This window comes from Schistocerca serialis, chromosome 1, assembly GCF_023864345.2.
Source record: "Schistocerca serialis cubense isolate TAMUIC-IGC-003099 chromosome 1, iqSchSeri2.2, whole genome shotgun sequence".
Taxonomy (NCBI): Eukaryota; Metazoa; Arthropoda; class Insecta; order Orthoptera; family Acrididae; genus Schistocerca; species Schistocerca serialis.
Window position 1 is genome coordinate 710,704,483 of NC_064638.1, and position 19,369 is coordinate 710,723,851.

The window sequence follows — 19,369 nt, forward strand, 5'->3', positions numbered from 1 at the left end:
TAGCACTTGCAACCACGTCCTCAATTCTTTGCTGGATGTATTCTAATCTCTGTCTTCTTCTACACTTTTTAGTATCTACTGGTCCCTCTAGTACCATAGAAGTTATTCCTTGATTTCGTAACAGATATCTTGTAGGTGTTTCCCATATATTCCTTTCCTCGTCGATTCTGCAGAAAACCTTCTCATTCCTCGTCTTATCATCCATTTAATTTTCAACATTCCTGTGTAACACCACATCTCAGATACTTCGAGTATCTCCCGTTCCGGTTTTCCCACAGTCCATGTTTCACTGCCATACATTTCTGTGCTCCAAGCGTATACTCTCAGAATCTTCTCCCTTCTCTTTGCCAGGAATACCTTGTTTGCCAGTGTCAGTGTGCCTTTTTTCTTGTCCTCCTTGCTCCGTCCTTCATGAGTTATTTTGCTGCCTAGGTATCAGAATTCCTTAACTTCATCTACTTCGTGATCACTAGAAAAAGAAGCGCTGGGCGGATTATACTTCAAGTAGCTCCAAAACCCACTGTTAAGGGTACCTTGTTCTTACGTGATGCGTACAAACAAATACGAACCCGGAGCCTGTAGAAGTGAGTAAATGTGGTGTCTACAGTAAATGTGACATCAATATGATGGAATCCACCCAAATTTCCTCTTTCTCCCTCCTTCTCTCATTTAAAAAAAACGCGCTTATGATAGCGCCATGTCAATTTCGTGGCGTTCAAGCAAACTAAAGGATACAAATTGGAAAATGGACGAGTGTGCCGTGGACGTGAGTGGTGGCGGCCTACGTCATGCTGATGCGGCTGAACGAGAGGCCAGCTAACACGTAGCGGCCGTGAATGAGACACCCGAGGTCGTGCCCTTCCCTCATCCGTCACCCACTTGCCCTCTGACACCGCTACACACACACATGGGCATTTGGCCGATCAGGAAATGACCGATTTCGTCACGTGAGAAACCCTACAAGTGTGTCACATGCATGTCCTGCTCACGGCGCCACATGTCTCCTAGTAGCTGTTCCCGTCATGCCCGGTCATATCCACTTGCGCTGATTCTCTCCATCTCAATATTAGAGATCTGTATTTGGGTACTGGGAAACCCAGTTTAGTGATTTTAACAGATTCATCAGGTTGTTAACGCGCTATCCTATTGTTCAGGTTAGGAAAGTCACAGAGAAGGGACGCTCATTTTGTCACAGACCGGTGAAACTTTGACAATGTATAGCATACCGCGCAGCGCGCTAGTTGTCTATTTGAGATGGTGAGCAAGACTAGCATCGAATTTGCCCATCAGATTCACGGCTTTTTTTTAGTACATTCAGCAACCCGAACATCGTTCTCTGGTGGTTTTCCACAGTTGTCTAGGCAACTGTCGGTCTGGTACTGCAACCCTGCCACGAAACATAACATACACAAACAGAAAAATTACGAAAATTAAAGAAAGACTACTTGACTCACCGAGCGCGCGAGTTTTATCCCCCTCCCTCAGAGTAACCTACGGCTGCAACGACGTCAACTGCATCTAACAGCCGAAAAAATACAGTAACTGTGAACTCACGAGGAGGGAATTGCCAACTGGACCAATAACGGCGACGAAATGAATCATAAAGAATATTTGTCCTCTTTATAAGTACTATGAATTTTATTCTACTTCACGTTTTTGTGTGAGTTAGGAAAACACATAATTCCAAATGAAGTTCATGAAATTACGAAACCAAAATAACAGGAGCTTATCAGCTGGGAAAGGAAGAGAAGAAGTCTATCTTCTCGAGTAAACTCTCCTACTATCATTCATCTTTAGTCATTTAGGAAAAAAGCAAAAGCAGTAATCAGCACGAATGGCCACGTTGTGCATTCGAGTGCTGTCAATCCCGAATATATGCCCTGCAAAGTCTCGCTAGGGCCATTTGCTTGGTCGACGAAACGGTGGTATGATGAAGTGTATCCATTAATTCTGATCCCAGACAGGCATTGTACTGTACTGACAACTGAACAGCCATTTAACATTGTTCGACATGTGTGTGAGAAATCGCTGGCTCTCAACATCTATCAAGCGACCCCATTCACGCGGCAACCAAGTACCTCAATAGAATCTCAAAATTACGCTGGCAACCATGGGAACTCTTTCAGTTTTTTCTTTCAGTGACAGATCTAGTTGCTATATAAACGATCCGCCTACCAACATCGAAAGAACAGTTTATGCAAGCCAATGTTGCAGTAGATTTCACTATTGCTATGAAAAAGTATGCACGTTATGAAGGTCAACGCGCTACATCACTTTCGGTTTGACCACGCCGCAGTAATTTGACACCGAAAACAAAAATGATTACATTATACAGATCTTTGCCATGAAGTGTTCCATTCTGTTGTGTTTTCAGTCACTTCCTTGAAACTCCACATTTGCACTTCAGTGACAAATAAGGGAAGAATATATGACAGCACAGTAACTTCTTCCTCGTGAAATATGATTCTGCCGCTACTAGTTGCGCTAAGATGCACTGTTTCACGGAAATGTTTAGCTTTTAAAACCTCATTTGTGACTCTCACGAATCTGGTGGCGATAACTGTCTGTTACGCAGTATTCTTTTTTTCAGCGATTTGTGGATCTATTGCATCTTTAGCTTTTAGATTCCTTCACTTTCAGTCACCGATTGAACACAGACGGTGACAGAATAGGCACGTCTCCCTGTTATGAAACAATTTTTAGGTTTCCGTATCTCGATACGTAAAAATGGAACCCTTATAGGATCAATTTGTCTGTTTGTCAGTCTGTTTGTCTGTTCATGTGTTAAGACCCATTTCTCGGGAACGGGTAGAGCTGTCAGTTTGAAATGTGTGTTACACACTGAGGTCTACAATTCGTTGGTGGTGCAAAATGTTAAGCATCTAAGACAATGTAATTGATATGTGATTTATGTCACATATTTTGATACAATCTCGCCTATAGGGTACTTCCCCTTGACATAGAATCATGAAATTTGGCGTGAGGAATACTTTCACTGTACAAAGGAAAAATATCAGAAAATTGTTGATTTATAATTTTATTGCACAAAAATATTTTTTTGTCATTTGTTGTCCGATTTCAAACCTGAAATTAAAACGTTTTCGAAAGTCTTGGAATTCGTGGGACGGGACATGGCCGTCTACGGATGTCAGTGCAGAATCCAGGTTTACCGATACTGACAACGCTTTATAAAAATGAAAATGAAATCTTATTTCATTAAACATCGGCAAAACTGTTGTGTCATTACTACGAGGAACAGACAAGGAATATGGAAGTACAGATCGCTAAGATCTTTGTGGAGAGTCGACGAAAGTTAGCAGAGTAATATTCGGGTCCCAGTAGTGTAAGTGAAGTTGCAGACCCTTGTGGAACGTGCAGCACAATCAGTAGTCTCGCCGCTGAATCTCGCTGGCCTGTCAGACTCGTGTTGTGCGCGGCGTGCTGACTCCGCGCCGGCTGTATCATTGTGCTCTCCACGTCACATCAGCACTCGGCCCTGCCCGCCTGCTTGCCTGCCTGGGCAGACAAGGCGCATGAGCGATGCCGCTCGTTAACGCGGACGGCTCGGAACTGTCTGGCAGTTTGCAGTATCTTCTTCATCCCTTCTCCTCCGCGCTTAGTCTCAGCTTCTCTCTCCAACTCACTTCATCTCTTCAAATGAATCCGGGCACCCTGTTTTGTGGGTGAGACGGTACGAAACGCTACTTGTGTTCATTCCGGCTTTTGGAAGAATGAAGAGTGTAGTGGTGTCTCATTATATCCCTATCTAAAATCAGGTAATAAATACGGAAAGAGCAACATGTGGTTTTTGTCTTCCTGAATTTTTGCTAGCAATTTATGACTGTTCTGACAATTAATTAACACAATAACAACCTTCCACTAAGCCTCGATCATAAACTAACATGGGGACCACCTGTTAGTCATCCTAGAGAAATCGCACACAATAGGGTAAAAGCACTAATCGACAGAACAAAAGCTTTGCTTCCCGTCATCACTCTCCATTCCTACAAAGCTATCTGTCCCATTCTCTGTCTGGATATCCGTTCTTTGAACGTCTGGCAATCTGCCTTGCATTCTGCTTCCTTCAGCGTCTCCTACGAGAATTCCTTACCCATTCATCACTTTCCGCTCCCTCATTACAGACACTGAACAACGCTCTTGCGTCCTATACAGGCCACAAATTCGACTCAAAGAGCCGGCCGCGATAGCCGACCGGTTCTAGGCGCTTCATTCCGGAACCGCGCTGCTGCTACGTCGCAGGTTCGAATCCTGCCTCGGGCATGGATGTGTGTGATGTCCTTAGGTTAGTTAGGTTTAAGTAGTTCTAAGTCTAGGGGACTGATGACCTCAGATGTTAAGTCCCATAGTGCTTAGAGCCATTTTTGAACGACTCAAAGAATCCCATGACGGACGGAAGATTTGTTTCTTCATCCTTCTGTAATTGGGAATGTAGTCTGCTTCAAATGACATGAATATCGACTTAACAATTACACTTTGATTCCGTTCTTTCTCAAATTCTTCAGCTAGAAAACAATATTTAAGCGGAGAAAGACGGGATTTCCTCGAAGGAGAAAAAGCTAAGCAAGTTCCACGGCTGTCGTGTATTTTTCCCTTCTTGTTCTTCCATTCTCTCACCCCTGGCTGGCGAGGATGGGCAGTAATCTTAAAAGGGAAAATACACGACAGCCGTGGAACTTACTTAGCTTTTTCTCCTTCGAGGAAATCCCGTCTTTCTCCGCTTAAATATTGTTTTCTAGCTGAAGAATTTGAGGAAGAACGGAATCAAAGTGTAATTGTTAAGTCGATATTCATGTCATTTGAAGCAGACTACATTCTCAATTACAGAAGGATGAAGAAACAAATCTTCCGTCCGCTCTACTCTCTTCTTGTCCAAACTATTTATCATCCATGTTTCACTTCAATACATGGCTACACTCCATACAAATACTTTCAGAAACGACTTCCTGACACTTGAATCTATACTCGATGTTAACAAATTTCTCTTCTTCAGAAACGCTTTCCTTACCATTGCCAGTCTACATTTTATATCCTCTCTACTTCGACCATCGTCAGTTATTTTGCTCCCCAAATAGCAAAACTCCTTTACCACTTTAAGTGTCTCATTTCCTAATCTCATACCCTCAGCATCACCCGACTTAATTCGACTACATTCCATTATCCTCGTTTTGCTTTTGTTGATGTTCTCTTATATCCTCCTTTCAAGACACTGTCCATTCCGTTCAACTGCTCTTCCAAGTCCTTTGCTGTCTCTGACAGAATTACAATGTCATCGGCGAACCTCAACGTTTTTATAACTTCTCCATGGATTTTAATACCTGCTCCGAACTTTTCTTTTGTTTCCTTTACTGCTTGCTCAATATACAGATTGAATAACATCGGGGATAGGCTACAACCCTTCTCACTCCCGTCCCAACCACTGCTTCCCTGTCATGCCTCTCGACTCTTATAACTGCCATCTGGTTTCTGTACAAATTGTAAATAGCCTTTCGCTCCCTGTTTTTTTACCCCTGCCATCTTTAAAATTTGAAAGAGAGTATTCCAGTCAACAATGTCGGAAGCTTTCTCTAAGTCTACAAATTCTAGAAACGTAGGTTAGCCTTTCCTTAATCTACACTCCTGGAAATGGAAAAAAGAACACATTGACACCGGTGTGTCAGACCCACCATACTTGCTCCGGACACTGCGAGAGGGCTGTACAAGCAATGATCACACGCACGGCACAGCGGACACACCAGGAACCGCGGTGTTGGCCGTCGAATGGCGCTAGCTGCGCAGCATTTGTGCACCGCCGCCGTCAGTGTCAGCCAGTTTGCCGTGGCATACGGAGCTCCATCGCAGTCTTTAACAATGGTAGCATGCCGCGACAGCGTGGACGTGAACCGTATGTGCAGTTGACGGACTTTGAGCGAGGGCGTATAGTGGACATGCGGGAGGCCGGGTGGACGTACCGCCGAATTGCTCAACACGTGGGGCGTGAGGTCTCCACACTACATCGATGTTGTCGCCAGTGGTCGGCGGAAGGTGCACGTGCCCGTCGACCAGGGACCGGACCGCAGCGCCGCACGGATGCACGCCAAGACCGTAGGATCCTACGCAGTGCAGTAGGGGACCGCACCGCCACTTCCCAGCAAATTAGGGACACTGTTGCTCCTGGGGTATCGGCGAGGACCATTCGCAACCGTCTACATGAAGCTGGGCTACGGTCCCGCACACCGTTAGGCCGTCTTCCGCTCACGCCCCAACATCGTGCAGCCCGCCTCCAGTGGTGTCGCGACAGGCGTGAATGGAGGGACGAATGGAGACGTGTCGTCTTCAGCGATGAGAGTCGCTTCTGCCTTGGTGCCAATGATGGTCGTATGCGTGTTTGGCGCCGTGCAGGTGAGCGCCACAATCAGGACTGCATACGACCGAGGCACACAGGGCCAACACCCGGCATCATGGTGTGGGGAGCGATCTCCTACACTGGCCGTACACCACTGGTGATCGTCGAGGGGACACTGAATAGTGCACGGTACATCCAAACCGTCATCGAACCCATCTTTCTACCATTCCTAGACCGGCAAGGGAACTTGCTGTTCCAACAGGACAATGCACGTCCACATGTATCCCGTGCCACCCAACGTGCTCTAGAAGGTGTAAGTCAACTACCCTGGCCAGCAAGATCTCCGGATCTGTCCCCCATTGAGCATGTTTGGGACTGGATGAAGCGTCGTCTCACGCGGTCTGCACGTCCAGCACGAACGCTGGTCCAACTGAGGCGCCAGGTGGAAATGGCATGGCAAGCCGTTCCACAGGACTACATCCAGCATCTCTACGATCGTCTCCATGGGAGAATAGCAGCCTGCATTGCTGCGAAAGGTGGATATACACTGTACTAGTGCCGACATTGTGCATGCTCTGTTGCCTGTGTCTATGTGCCTGTGGTTCTGTCAGTGTGATCATGTGATGTATGTGACCCCAGGAATGTGTCAATAAAGTTTCCCCTTCCTGGGACAATGAATTCACGGTGTTCTTATTTCAATTTCCAGGAGTGTATTTTCTAAGATAAGTCGTATGGTCAGAATTGCATCACGTGTTCCAACATTTCTGCGGAATCCAAACTGATCTTCCCCGAGGTCGGCTTCTACCAGTTTTTCCATTCGTCTGTAAAGATTTCGCGTTAATATTTTGCAGCTGTCACTTATTAAACTGATAGTTCGGTAATTTTCACATCTGTCAACACATCCTTGATTAACAACTGAAAATTTTGTAAGTAGCGTTCAAACGCATATATACTACCAACAGAAAATCCTAAAGGCCCCATCATTTATTAATTGTATAAATATAAAAAGACGGCTTGCAAAACCATGAAATATCGAACTGACTGTTATGAACGAACATCAGCTATGGGTGTGCTTAAGCTGGGATCTGTATTTTCAAGCATGAAATCTGTGATGCACTTTGCCATACATTGACATATGACACCCCGAGGACTGTTTCTCCACGAAGTGCAGGATATATATTAGCAGGAAATGGGCGACTGCACTTATGCTATATTATACCAACGGGGCCCACATATTCTGCACTGGCGAAGGGCCGGTGTAAGTATCGTATACCACTCCACTGTGGAGCATGCTGCACTGTGAGGCTAGGAATTATGCGCCAGAATCCACTTCGGAATACGTCGCATAGTTGACAAAAGGCGACATTGTCAGACCTCGATGACATATCGTTTGACGTTCGGCGAACCGTCAAGAAATTTTGTAGGCCCACTCGATTCGTAACTAATGGCTGCTCGCACCATACCCCCATTTAGGACAATATGCAACAAAATAATATGGAAATTTCGACTGCGTGTTTTCGTGTATCCAGTGGTCGAGTATGAACCGAGACTCATGCCAACTGCAATACGATGACATTGATACCTCCAACGCTTATACTGTTGGAATCTAGAAAGTCGGATCTGACAATATATTGAGGCCAACGCTGAAGCTCAAGTAGTCATCAGTCCAAATACTTGTTTGATGCAGCAATTTAAGGTCGTGTGCCCTGTGCACAACTACCACAACGTACATTCGTTTGAACTGGTTACTGTAGTTAAGCAGTGATCTCCCCCTGTTTCTAGTTTTACTCATGTTGTACCATAAATTTCTCAATTCAATTCGATGTCTCTACATTAGTCACTCGATCTCCCCATCCAATTTTGAGCATTTTTCTGTAGTTCCACAAACCAAAAACTTCTAATCTCTTTTAGTCTGTACTGTTTATCGTCATCGTTTCAGCGCCATTAAAGCTACACTCTGTAAATAATCCCAGAAAAAATACTCCCACCAATTAAATTTATATTTTATATCAACATACTTCTTTTTTAAGGAAATATTTTCTTGTTATTAGTAGTTATTTAGCTGCCTACATAGCAAAACTCATCTACTACTTTTGGTGTCTCATTTCATAATGTCTGGTCTCGTAAACTGACAAAATGTCCGGGAGAGCGGTGTGCTGACCACATGTCCCTCCATATCCGGATCCAATGACGTCTGTGGGCTGAGGATGACACGGCGGCCGGTCGGTACCGTCGGTGCCGTTGGGCCTTCACGGCCCGTTCGGGCGGAGTTTAGTTTTTAGTTTTATTTCATAACGTTATTTTCTTATAATATAATGGTTTAATTCGAATACTATCCACTACCTTTTGTTTACTTTTGTTGATTTTTATTTCGTAACCTCTCTTCAAGGCACTACTCACCTAGTTAGATTTGCTTTACTGCTTGCTTACCGTAAAAATTGAAAAACTAGAGAGATAGGGTACAACTACAACTTATCAATTCCTCCTCCGCGACTCCCTTTTATGTCGCTCGACTCAAGTAACTGCAGGCGTCTGGTTTTCCGTAAAAGTTGTAGATGCCTTTGGTTGTCTTTATTTCGTCCCTGAAAACTTAAACTCCAAAGAGTTTCTTTAAACCACAGAAAGGCATGAAGCATCGGTTTGTTCTCAGTCTCTTCAACAGTAGATTCGTAGGTATGGTTCAATTAAGCTGGGTGCTGTACAGTGCATGAAGTATGTTTAGTGCGACGGTGAGCGTCAGAACCTTACCGATGTGTTGTGCAGCCTTCTTTAGCTGTAACACAACCGCGTTACTCTCCTCTGTACACCGTAAAACCGCCGTCCTCGTCTTCGTGCACTGCAACCAACGTCGTGCGTGGTCAGCGTAGGGGCCATAGCAAATGTGTCCAGGTGTGCTTGGTGTACACCTCTAGCTGGTTGGGTGGCTTGCGGTGCTATGATCTCACGGGTATAGTTACGCTGTGACAACAATGATTAGCCCCTCTAACGCTACAATTTATTGATCCTTTACAAAAACTATATCATATTGTTGCACACCATTAAGATCAACTGTCACTCTTACGGTACAGTGGAAACAGCAACAATTTCCCTACTGCTAAAATGATCTATTGGGATGTCTCATTTCTCGTCCAGCAAAATGCATTTCGCGCCTACGATGACAGTCTTTAGTTTCCATCACCGTCAGGAGCCTTTTTTATCACATGTAATATCCCCGACGCTGTCAGAAGGTAGTACCCAGCCCTGTCTTTTGCCAGGCCCCGCAGGCGTTCATTCCCCGCCCCTATTAGCTCCAGGCGCTGCCTTATTATTGGAACCCAATGATATTGAGCGCTGGAGATGCGCATGCCAATGATATTAATTTCTGTCCCAATGAGACCACACACTCCACTCCATCAGTCGCCTGCAGCGCACTCTAGAAAGCAGTGCTACTACCACCAGACACGAAACAGAGCCAATGGGCTTCTTAACTTCATACAGCGGGCTTCGAGCTAGGGATGGGAAAGACCGACTGGTTAAAATCGATACCGATATTATAGTTCTGGATAATTGGTATTTTTCGGTATTTGTTTGGATTCGGTTACGACAGGTGAATTTATTTTTTATAAATAACTGGGTTATATATTAATAAGTGCGATAACCGCCTTACCTAATTCGGAAAAGCACGTGTCAGGAATTTCGGCAAGTGTGCCGGTCACACAGAGCTGGGCCCGCCGCTGTTGCCAAGCGGTTCTAGGCATGCCTGGATGTGTGTGATGTCCTTAGGTTAGTTAGGTTTAAGTAGTTCTAAGTCTAAGGGACTGATGGCCTCAGATGTTAAGTCCCATAGTGCTTAGAGCCATTTGAAACATTTCTTTTTTTCACACAGAGCTGGAGAAATTCAAAAATGGCTCTGAGCACTATGGGACTTAACATTTTAGGTCATCAGTCCCCTAGAACTTAGACCTACTTAAACCTAACTAACCTAAGGACATCACACAACACCCAGCCATCACGAGGCAGAGAAAATCCCTGACCCCGCCGGGAATCGAACCCGGGAACCCGGGCGTGGCAAGCGAGAACGCTACCGCACGACCACGAGATGAGGGCGCTGGAGAAATTGCCGAGCGTCGCAGTCATATGGCCAAATATACACGCCGGAGAAGCTACTTGTCGAGAGTAACAATGGACAGTGATTCGTCAGTTAAAATTTCCCCGAAATACAGCAGAGAAACTACAGACACGTTGTTCGTCCATGTGAGGAACTGAAGGAACAGCCCAGTATTTTGCTTTAGTGGTATGGAATGTCAGTAAATTCACTTGAAAAACTGTTATCTATTGTGAAAACAACCTCTGCTAAAGTAAATACTATGATGAGGTATTGTGTTTATCCAGAACAGTAACTATCACTTTAAGGTAAATTCATTGACGTATTAGGAATCGTCGGCTTGGCAAAGGAAGGAAAGACGTTGCCGTTCTATTTCTGGCATACTTTTCCCATCTCGAATCTTGCTAAAAAGTCACACATGCGGCTGTAGCGTTGATTTTATCTCGATTTTCGTTTCGCTCGTCTGATCCAGTTTATAGGTATTACTCTTCTGTCGACCAGAAAAAGTACAAGCACTGGTAATCAAATGTATACCGTTGCTTTACAATGTCAGCAACAGAACCCGATTAACTCGTAAAATACAATCATCTACTTGATACCATGTTCATTAGTTTTACACACAGTATTACGATTTAATTTTACCCGAATTATATTACGGCACTTTATCCAAAATATAGATTACTCACTGTGTCTCAGTCCTGACATGGAATGGGAATTGGGTGGTGCACTAGTGAAGACTGTACACGTTAATTCGGCATCTAGCTTTTTCAGTGATTTCCATAAAAAGCTCAAAGCGAATGCCGGTATAGTTCCTTTCAAAAAATACTGTGTCAATATATTTGCCTACAAATGCTCAACGCGAGGTTGAGTTTTTTCAAATGCCTTCTTCGACTACGGAATGTTGAACCCTAATCTTTCTCCATTCATTGGTAATAGGAGAACAGAACGGATTCCTTTAAATTGACGCAGTTCACCCTGAATGACTTGCCGCCCTCTGCATTCTTTACAAGCGCTAAGGACGTCGTAAAATGTTGATAACAAGAGCATCATTATGAAAATGTTACGTGAACTGGTGATACGTATTATTTAAATTGTTGACAAAATTTTAGGAAACTTATTTGATAACTTTGAAGTCAAATATGTCCTACTGAAATGTCACGATTATCGTTGTTCCATCTGAATAGATAACTAAATTTACAAAACCCAATGGTCTTTTTTCGAAAAGACAGCATTCAATTTAACGCTCGAGGTATTGACAAGGAGGAAAAGTTTAAGGAAATATAATATCAACCTAAGATAGGCCAAAATTAATTTTAATTCCAGTTAGCAATGCCCGTTTATTCAATTAATAGAGGGGATAATGTGTGTGATTGTGTGTGTGTGTGTGTGTGTGTGTGTGTGTGTGTGTGTGTGTGTGTCTACTTTAATGAGTTGACGTAGTGGTTACATTGTTATTACAAGGAAAATTTAAAACAAAGGATTTTACCATAAACAATTCTTTCAACTTATCACGAATATTAGGGACGCTGTATTCTCTGGTTTCACACACGAAGATATTGTTTTCTGCTTTGTTTCTTTTTTTTTAATATTCATACATTTACGTCTACTAAAATACTCTAGTTCGTTCACTCTTCAAACTCTACTTGGATACAGTGATCTCAGCATGGTAATTATTATTCTGGGGTTTATACTTGTTCTCTTGGTTATTTTCGTGAATATCATCTTTTACTTTTACATTGACTGCCTTTAAATATTCTTTGTTTAAAGGGTGATTATTTCTTTGTTTAATTTGCTTAAGTATTTTAATTAAAAATATTGTTTTGATGACCTATATCATTCATATGTAGCAAGTGTTCTTCAAAGTTATATTGCACATCCTTCCTCCTGAAGCTGATTCTCTGTTTCTGTTTGTCATAGCCCATTTCCTGTTGGTGGGCTATGAGTACCTTATACCCCACCCGATGGCCCAGCAGGATCTGACTTTTTCACCCATATCCCTGGCTCTTTTCTTTATAATATAACTTACTGTAGTAAATTGGAAAATCGATATACAGATCATGAAAATTAATACGAAAATCGCCCCACGTTGGGTGCCAAGAATGAAATAAAAATAAAATGACAAACAAAATGAGAGTGCCCCACGTTGGACGTCGATGAATTTGGAAATTGACATGCAAATCAGATCACATTAAAGCAAATGATTAAAGGGATTAGGTTAAAATATGGAAATATTTACGTTTATTATTACATCATCAATAGAAATATATCTCTTAGCACCGATCTAACTGGGCACAGACACGACTCTAATAACAAATGATCTTATTGTTTAATCACTTAATCTCCAACCAAACAAACAACTGACGACACACTAATTGAGGAAGTCACTACTCGACACTGCCTTGCATAAAGGCATGTGTGTGAGGCGCAAGGCTGAGGTAAGCGCGACGAATCGATCACACCTCTTGGTTAATGTGACGGCTGGTTGACAGCTGACAGCTTCCATATTACGTGTTACACAGCTTTGAGACGACAACCCTGGTGGCTCAACTCGTTTCTTTTTCCACGCTGGCTGAATAAATCGATGGCTTTATTTGCGCTCCCTGTGATTATTTGTCTACGGTAACTGTCTTGCAGAGGTGGTGTTTGCATAATATTTAGAGACAGAGATCAGACAAAGTAGTACACTAGGTTGGCGAATGCTTGAAGATTGAACTACCGGACCTGAAGTAAGTCCGTCCGGCATTGAATGGAAAATGAATAGTCATCGGAATGAAAGCAGGGACCTGACTCAAAGTCTGAAGACTGAGTCGACCATTGGTCGGCAGTCGACCACATGTTGGCAAGCCTCTCTTCTGGTTCCCTTGACCGCTCAGCATCTCTCTGCCTGCTCAATGTTCTCCTTACGCTACTCACTGCTGACTACCAACTGCATCGCTGTTCCCTGGGCTGTTCCTGCTTCGCAGTTTGGTTATTCGTCTCCCTCCAGGGCACTAAATTTTCCGTCGTATTGTCTTTGTCATTGGCAAGTTCAATTTTCAGTCCCACCCCGTGACCGAAAAACTCTGTGTTACCACATCTCCCAATCTTCGGCAGGGCGGAAATGTTTGATATTTTCGCAGCAGGTATGTAAACTCTCATTCTCAAGCTATTCCTTACTGTGTCAGTACCTGGAGCTGGATGCAAAACGTACACCATTAGGCATTGCTTCAACTGTCTTCTATATTCCCGAGTTTCCAAGATAGTAGCCACATATAAACAAACCTACTGTAAGTAGGCTGTTTAGGTTTTTATGTTGGTAACGCCACGTAGCGCTCTGTATGAAAATCACCGACTGTGCTGTATGCAGTCTGTGGCTGATTTGCATTGTTGGAATATTGCTATTGTAGTGCTGGGCAGTTAGATGTGAACAGCGCGTAGCGTTGCGCAGTTGGAGGTGAGCTGCCAGCAGTGGTGGATGTGGGGAGAGAGATGGCGGAGTTTTGAGAGCGGATGACCTGGACGTGTGTCCATCAGAGATAGTAAATTTGTAATTCAGGATATCATGAACTGATACATATATTATGACTTTTGAACACTATTAAGGTAAATAAATTGTTTGTTCTCTATCAAAATCTTTCATTTGCTAAGTATGCCTATCAGTAGTTAGTGCCTTCAGTAGTTAGAATCTTTTATTCAGCTGGCAGTATTGGCGCACGCTGTTTGCAGTAGTTTGAGTAATGAAGATTTTTGTGAGGTAAGTGATTAATGAAAGGTATAGGTTATTGTTAATCAGGGCCATTCTTTTGTAGGGATTTTTGAAAGTCAGACTGGGTTGCGCTAAAAATATTCTGAGTCAGTTTAAGCACAGTCATTTATAAAAAATTTCTAAGGGGATGTTTCACTACTTGTTTGTAATATCTGTGTTTAACTCAAGTGTCCCCATGTGTTTCGACTTGGAGGTACCATAGTTGCTGTCTGTCAGACTTTAAATGTGATAACACATCCCAAGCGAGGCAAATACTTCAGTTAAGTTGTCCCAGTCTGATTTTTGGGAAAATCTCACATACAGGTTGCGGCTTAAGTGACCCACCTCATTCTCAGTGTCCGATATCTAAGTAACCACATGCCTTTTCTGTGTATGTTTGTGTGTGAGTTTGTGTGTGTGGTGCGTATGTGACACGTGCGTGTGTGTGTGTGTGTGTGTGTGTGTGTGTGTGTGTGTGTGTGTGTGTGTGTGTTGTAATACATATGTTCGTATTTCAGATATGATGTCAAATGTGCAGTGGATTAATAAAGTGGTTAGCGCGTCTTCTCTTTCACATTTGTCTTCCTTTCTGTGAGAAGGTGAAATAATAATTTTCTATTTCTGATAAACTTAAACGTTATACAGCTCTTCAGCTATTATTCCCTTCTCACACTGCACAAGGAAATCAAAGAGGAATGCCTTGGAGCTTATTGCTGTTTCTGTAGCATTTAGTCATTATTTATTTGTTCAGTTTGAAAACTACCGGCGATGAAAATAAGTACAAAAAGAGGTATCATTGCTGATATTCACTGTCAGACATAGACAACGCTGTAAATGTAACACCGTGTCAGGAAGATTGTTGACACATGGTATATTTTTTTATATTAAAACTTATTTTATGTAGCAAATTTCTCGTGTAATAGCATTTCTTTCTGACATCTCGGTTTACTGTTTTTCCGCCAATGTATCTGAAATCACATGATTGTTTTTTGACTAAACTAAGTATTTCATTTTAAATTTTGAATGGAAGAAAATGGGAATGAATAGAGATGGAAAACAGAGAAAAATTTAAGGCTCGGTCTTTACTATCAAATGTAACAAAAGTTCAGTCTCACTTAACACACTGTGACACGGTGATCGATGAAACAAACGACAGTTCTATTGTTCGGAAACAACTAGGTTCATGCAGTGAACTGCTGACTAGAAGCAGAGTCCAAAACCCACAGAGGTTGCCATAAGTGTGTAAGGCCAGTCCAGAGTGAACACTGAAAGAGAGGAAACTGTAATACAAGTAATAATCGAATGCTGTGAAACGATTGTAATATTCTTCAGTGAACACACCTGGAAGTAAGTGGAAGATCACAGCATTTCCGCCAGCCGGTGTGGCCGAGTGGTTCTAGGCGATTCAGTCTGGAACAGCGCGACCGCTACGGTTGCAGGTTCGAATCCTGCCTCGGGCATGGATGTGTGTGATGTCCTTAGGTTGGTTAGGTTTAAGTGGTTCTAAGTTCTAGGGGACTGATGACTTCAGATGTTAAGTCCCACCATTTGAACAGCATTGCCAATCTTTTGCTACGAAGTTGTTTAATTTCTTTTACACTAGTTGACGTATCCAAACTGCTCGAGTGGCTCTGACAATGATAGCTCCACGTACTAGAGTGTAAATGCAGCGTAGCTCTAAATTAATTTGATGGATAGTCACGCACCGAGAGAGTGCAAAGCAGCTGCACGAATTACCCATTAAGTTTTATAGCCATTAAGCGCCTAGACCTTGGACGGGAATAGAATTATCAACCGCTATGGCAAGCTAAACCAAAAGTTATGAGCAGAAGTATTATTTCTCCTCTGCAGTAGTGGTTACAATTATTTTCTTCCTCCTTACGAGTAAGCCTACAACAAACTGACGTGCTCATTCAACAACGGCCTTTCGACTTTTCGACTAATTATCCCCAGGTGTTATGCCGAAAGTCCTTCTTTACTGTGAATATATCAGAATATATCTACATGGGAATAACAGAGTCGTAATTAAGCACTAGGCTAGTAGGTACAGAAGTGATCAGATGCGATCTGTTCCGTCTGCAGTCTGTAAAAACGATTTTCACCGAGTCTGGTTTTACTTGAGAACCGGAATTCTATACAGACATGCGCAAAGCTCCTCATTCTTCAAGTCGTGAGGATTAACTCCTTCATCTGCATGTTAAACACTAAAGTAATCATAAATTAAATAACTATGGACTGAATCTGTGCATGATCGACGCCCTGTGTCCAGTGAAAGCGATGACGAAAACTCTTCGACAAAATACGTGTCAGTCCCTTCTTCATAGACTGTGATTAGAGAGAAATGTCTGTCAGTCAAGATCTGTGGGAAGCAAACCGACATGTAATTAATTTTACCCTTGGAGAGATACTTAAGTGCCGTCCGCTTGAATTCCTATCGCAAGACCAACGCCATGTACACTCCTGGAAATGGAAAAAAGAACACATTGACACCGGTGTGTCAGACCCACCATACTTGCTCCGGACACTGCGAGAGGGCTGTACAAGCAATGATCACACGCACGGCACAGCGGACACACCAGGAACCGCGGTGTTGGCCGTCGAATGGCGCTACTTGCGCAGCATTTGTGCACCGCCGCCGTCAGTGTCAGCCAGTTTGCCGTGGCATACGGAGCTCCATCGTAGTCTTTAACACTGGTAGCATGCCGCGACAGCGTGGACGTGAACCGTATGTGCAGTTGACGGACTTTGAGCGAGGGCGTATAGTGGGCATGCGGGAGGCCGGGTGGACGTACCGCCGAATTGCTCAACACGTGGGGCGTGAGGTCTCCACAGTACATCGATGTTGTCGCCAGTGGTCGGCGGAAGGTGCACGTGCCCGTCGACCTGGGACCGGACCGCAACGACGCACGGATGCACGCCAAGACCGCAGGATCCTACGCAGTGCCGTAGGGGACCGCACCGCCACTTCCCGGCAAATTAGGGACACTGTTGCTCCTGGGGTATCGGCGAGGACCATTCGCAACCGTCTCCATGAAGCTGGGCTACGGTCCCGCACACCGTTAGGCCGTCTTTCGCTCACGGCCCAACATCGTGCAGCCCGCCTCCAGTGGTGTCGCGACAGGCGTGAATGGAGGGACGAATGGAGACGTGTCGTCTTCAGCGATGAGAGTCGCTTCTGCCTTGGTGCCAATGATGGTCGTATGCGTGTTTGGCGCCGTGCAGGTGAGCGCCACAATCAGGACTGCATACGACCGAGGCACACAGGGCCAACACCCGGCATCATGGTGTGGGGTGCGATCTCCTACACTGGCCATACACCACTGGTGATCGTCGAGGGGACACTGAATAGTGCACGGTACATCCAAACCGTCATCGAACCCATCGTTCTACCATTCCTAGACCGGCAAGGGAACTTGCTGTTCCAACAGGACAATGCAAGTCCGCATGTATCCCGTGCCACCCAACGTGCTCTAGAAGGTGTATGTCAACTACCCTGGCCAGCAAGATCTCCGGATCTGTCCCCCATTGAGCATGTTTGGGACTGGATGAAGCGTCGTCTCACGCGGTCTGCACGTCCAGCACGAACACTGGTCCAACTGAGGCGCCAGGTGGAAATGGCATGGCAAGCCGTTCCACAGGACTACATCCAGCATCTCTACGATCGTCTCCATGGGAGAATAGCAGCCTGCATTGCTGCGAAAGGTGGATATACACTGTACTAGTGCCGACATTGTGCATGCTCTGTTGCCTGTGTCTATGTGCCTGTGGTTCTGTCAGTGTGATCATGTGATGTATGTGACCCCAGGAATGTGTCAATAAAGTTTCCCCTTCCTGGGACAATGAATTCACGGTGTTCTTATTTCAATTTCCAGGAGTGTATTTTGCATGAATGTATATGGGCTAATACTCCTATTTCTGTTGTCTGGGCATGACATTCGGTCGGTGTTCAGGATCTCTGAGAGAATAAATGGCATAATCAGTGCAGAAGCTTATTATAACATGTGGGAATGGATAATGAAGCCGAACGTTGAGATGCTCCACAGAGTGATGTCTTTTCTGCAGGCGTCAATAGAAAAAGGCATGAACCTTGTAAATTCAATGTTTTCAAATAATCGTTCATTCATATTCTAAACGCTACTATTCTATGATTCCTTCGTTGCCCCAAAGGTCTCCACACATTTGTTTCATCTCCATCTGATCTTTTTGCTGGCTTCATCGTCTTCATTCCCAAGGCCGGTTTGACGCAGCTCTCCACGCTAGTTTATCCTGTGCAAAACTCTACATCTCCGAATAACTACTGTAATTTAAATTTTTTTGAACCTTATTAGGGTACTCATTCCTTGATATTCCTCTACAATTCCCCTCCCTTCCTCCTTTCTCCCCCCCTCCCCCAATTCCCTACGACATAAACTTGACCATTCCTTGATGGCTCAAAATGTACCTTATCAATTGGTTTCTTTATTTAATCAACTCATGAAACAAATATCTTATCTTTCCTGTTCTATTCAGTACCTTTTTTTTACGTGATCCACCCATATAATCTTCAGCATTCTTCTCTAGCATCAAATTTCAAGAGCATCTATTCTCTACTGTTTGAACTGCTTATCTTCAACGTTTCACTTTCGCACTAGGCTACAGTGCAAATACCTCCAGAAAAAACTCCCTAACACTTCAATTTATATTAGATTTTAACAAATACCTTTCGTAAATGTATATATTGCTATGGTCAGTCTAAATTTCATATTCTCTCTACTTCGACCATCATGAATTATTTTGCTCCCCAAATAGCAGAACTCATCTACTACTAAGTGTCTCATTTCCTAATCTAATTCACTCAACATCACCTGATTCAGTTGCACTATATTGAATTATCCTTATTTTGCTTTTGTTGATGTTCGTCTTATATTTTCCTTTCAAGCCACTGTCCATTCCGTTCGACTGCTCTTCCAAGTCCTTTCTTGTCTCTTGACTGAATTTCAGTGTCATCGGCAAACCTCAAAGTTATTATTTCTTCTCCCTGAACTATAATTCCTACTCTTTTTCTCTGGTTTCCATTACTGCTTTGCTCAATGTACAAACTGAATAATATCGGGGATAGGCTAAAACCCTGTCTCACTCCCTTCTTAACCACTGATGCCCTTTCATGCCCCTCGACTCTTATAACAGCCTTCTTGTTTCTGTATAAGCTGAACATAATCTAACTCTCCCTGTTTTTTAT